Source organism: Gorilla gorilla, chromosome 10 (assembly GCF_029281585.2).
Source record: "Gorilla gorilla gorilla isolate KB3781 chromosome 10, NHGRI_mGorGor1-v2.1_pri, whole genome shotgun sequence".
In the NCBI taxonomy this organism is placed as follows: domain Eukaryota; kingdom Metazoa; phylum Chordata; class Mammalia; order Primates; family Hominidae; genus Gorilla; species Gorilla gorilla.
This window is the reverse complement of record NC_073234.2, coordinates 62,232,647-62,236,639: the sequence shown is the minus strand read 5'-3', so window position 1 is coordinate 62,236,639 and position 3,993 is coordinate 62,232,647. Positions and strand designations below refer to the sequence as shown.

Here is a 3,993-nt window from a genome sequence, read left to right as displayed (position 1 = left end):
GTTAATTGGAGCGCGAAGAAGCTTACACATATGGATATGGTAAAGTCCCTGTAACAAATGTATACCTCCTACTGGTTCTGCTTCTCTGATGGAACCCTGATTAATCCCATAAAATTGATTGAATACAATGGGTTGAATTCTTTAAATTATTTATCATATATAAGAACTAGAGCTCTATTACCAGGTTCCATTTTATTCCAGTAAAGATGACTCATAGTTGGACCAAAATTTGGATGAATAAATTCAAATGGTCAATGCAGGAGAGAGATAATACAAATCTTTGTTCAGTTAATTGTGTTGATTTTCTCAGATGTTAATAGGCAGCATCAAAGAGTTTAGTTATAGGTTTTTGACCAAATATTTTTTCTCGAAGGAAGAAAAATTGACCTGTTTCTTAGCATACCGAAGTTTTACATTAGTGAATTATTCTCTATAAATATATATCTGAAATGTTTTACTTTATTAAAGTATATTCTGCTTCAAATATCATTATAATTACAGACAACTGTAAGAATAAATCTAGCAACTACAGAAAAGTACTTATCTTCTAGAATGGCCAGATACTTCTCATTTACTGTTCATAAAATAATAACAGAACAATGTTTGCTCTTCAGGATTTTAGAAATCACTTTGAATAAAATTATTTTAACACTCTATTTTTCTCTTTGGGAATAATCAGAAAAAAAAAGAAAAGACAATAAAGTGGGTCTGGGGAGGGAAATACAGAAATTCTGAATCCATTTTTTTTTGTATGGGATTGTAAAAAAAAGGATTTTGAATATTATTCAATATATTTCCTAATCTGGACTTATTTTGAGAAATAGCTGTTCTCAAAATAAAACAGCCATAGAAGGGAAGAGGAAATGTGCAGCCTCCACCTTCTAATCCTAGTCAGAAGGCCCTGGCCTTTCAGGAAGTCTTGAGAAATTCTCATCTAGACACCATAAAATCCCTATAAAACCACTTGACACCTATTTTGAAAGGACTTTATTTCTAAAATTGGGCTGCTTTTTGCTAAATTAATTCAGAAGGGCATAAACAGAGTATGCATTAAGAAACTGCCATTGCTATAGCAACTGAAGGGAGAATTATAATTAATTATTTTTATCTCATATGTATATTTTGTAGGAACTTTGAAAGGAAGGAAGTGGAACTCAGGAAACTAAGTAATGGACTGGAAGTCATATATGACTTGAAAGCTTTCTTCCTAACTGTTATGTGAATCTGATAAATACTCCACTATCGTTTCTCCATCAATTCCTCCTTCTCACCAACAGGAGGAAATGGTTCTGGCTCAATTCATGGGATTTCTTGGGGAAGTTTCAATAGACTAATGGACTCCAACAGAAAAGTTTGTTCCAACTGAGATCTTTCACAAAATGTTTCATGGTAAATATAGGTCTTATTGTCATACATTCTAAACTCATCAAGTTCTTAAACTTGATGGCAAAATCATCCTCTGAGCTATTTCAAGATATTCTCTTATGAAAAAACAGAAACAAAAAAAAACCCTTAACAGACACTGCATGCTAAATAAACTGAAGACACACAGCTTGGGACTCTAACTGCTTTCCTTTCTACTAACAGATACCGTCACTCTTGCCCAGTTCTGAATCCAATCAAAACTTAGTAAAACATTTTATTTCATCCATTAATGACAGAAAGGAATAAAAGAGAAAGACCTTATAATTATACACCAAATCTAGCAGAAGGTAAGTCTTAAATTAATTAAATTAAACTTTGCAAACAAAACCATACTGTCTTCCAGACTCATCCTGCATATGTATATTGGCCTGCCAGAACTGGTATTTATTATGAGCTATTTGAATTTCAATCATTTATTCACAACCCTTATGTCAGGCTCTCATTAAAATTCATTCACAAGCAACTGGTAGGTAATACTGGCAACCCAATGTGTACCTCCTGCTTTTAACCAGATACTAAAATCCAGTGATGGCTCACTCTTACAAAGTTGCACTTAGGCCTGTGGGTGAAGTCAGAAACTTCCTTCACATAACTTTTTTACAACATACAAAGTAAGTATCATTCTCTGATGTGCAAATTGCACTGATAAGGTGACTCTTTCTGAGGTTAAGTTACATGCCCTGAGCAAACTAATTTTCCCCCTTTCAGTATGTACATAAAATTTATAGCCAGGTGGTAGAGGTCGTAGCACCAATGTGTGCGGTAATCATATCTAGGGCCAAGATACTAGGATTATAAAAACCTCTCAACTTTGATAGTGTGGATGCTACTTGCTCTCGCTGTGGGTACATGCTATCTCCCTCCTCTCCTAATGCTTGAAGGTTGAGTCCACTCTGAACCTTGATCTTACAAGGGCCCAACCACTGGATCCAATCTACAATGTAGCCTAAGCAAACCTTTGGAAAGTAATACAAAATCTACATCCACAACTAATGGACAACTAATGCACCATTACAGATACACACTCATAAATTCTTCTGACATAATGCCAGGAAGTGTGTGTATGGAAAAGGTGTGGCTATACGGGTGTGTGTGTGTATGTATGTGGTGTGTATTAATAAGAGAGATTAATTTTGATAGATTATATAGTTTTATGTTGGATATTCTTTCATTATATTGAATGATTGTATAAGAAATAAGAAATTTGCAAATGTCATTTCCACTTATGAGAGTCAATAAAGAAAATGTAAAATGGCTGACTTTGGATCTCACTTCAGACCTACCTCACAGATTGTCAAATCTTATTTCTCACGCTCATCTTTTAGTTATTCCCTTCAGATCAGGTGTGGTCATAAAGGTAAAAAATAACACCAGTGAAAGATAGACATGACTAGTCATCATACACTAACCAAGAATTCAATGGTATTGAGTGACTTACTTTCCTATTACTGGGTCTTTCATTTATTTTATGCTGAAGCAAATGGCCTAATTTGGGAGACAGAGCAAATGGTGGTCTTTCAAGGGAATACCTGTGTTCCACATTTATATCACATGCCAATACTGAAGGAAGGAACTGTGTATCTTTATTTCCATAACTGTAAAATGTCCACACCTAAGCTGCAAACTTCCTAACCTTATTTCAAGCTTACACAGTGAGACAGGTCTGGGACAACCCAGCATCCAACTTGAGAGGCCATTAATCATTTTAAGGATCTGTAAGTGTTTCTTTTGAATTACCCTCCCTCAAACAGGAGTAATGGATCTCCATTTTTCTGAGAGGTGAAAGTTGTCTGGGATTGCTGCCAAAGAAGCTCTGAAGAGAAAGGCCACATCAACTATGCTGAACAGAAAGAGAGAACTATGCTGTAAAATCATCGAGCGACCCAAATAAAATGATACAGAGAATCTTCAGGAAGGATTAAAAAGCACTTTACCTTAGAATCCCTGCCTATGGGACTGGGAAGCTTTCCTTGTTGTTCTCAGTTACTCTCAGCTATTTCCTGTCCTGAGATGAAGCAGGGACCCCCTTTTTTTAGGGGCCTGTGGACCTCCAAGAATGGAAATAAAGTAAAATCCCGAATTCCTTCAAGGGAAATTCCAGGTATCTAGTTAGCTAATCACAGAAGCAAATAAGTGACTTGTTAAAGACTTGTTACAACCAGGTGGTAGAGGTTGTGCTGCTACCTCTACCACCTGGTTGTAATAGGGCTGGGTGAAGTGGCATATGCCTGTAATTCCAGCACTTTGGGAGGCCGAGGTGGGTGGATCACCTGAGGTCAGCGGTTCGAGACCATCCTGGTCAACATGGTGAAACCCCATCTCTACTAAAAATACAAAAATTAGCTGGGCGTGGTGGCAGGTGCCTGTAATCCCAGCTATTCGGGAGTCTGAGACAGGAGAATCGCTTGAACCCGGGAAATAGAGGTTGCAGTGAGCCAAGATCATGCTATTGCACTCCAGCCGGGATGACAAGAGTGAGTCTGTCTCAAAAAAAAAAAAAAGAAGGTAATATTAGACTAAAACTATAGTCAAGGAAGTTAGAGTTCACAGATGTTTGCTTTCCTTACA

At 36.7% G+C, this 3,993-nt stretch overlaps 1 long non-coding RNA gene across 1 annotated transcript; it reads left to right on the top strand.

Moving 5' to 3' along the window:
* Positions 1 to 1,153: 1,153 nt before the first annotated feature.
* On the top strand, positions 1,154 to 3,334 carry LOC129525636 (uncharacterized). Its single transcript, XR_008670042.2, has 3 exons — positions 1,154 to 1,389; positions 1,588 to 1,712; positions 3,177 to 3,334. It is a non-coding gene; the product is annotated as an uncharacterized lncRNA (long non-coding RNA).
* The last annotated feature ends 659 nt before the right edge of the window (positions 3,335 to 3,993 follow it).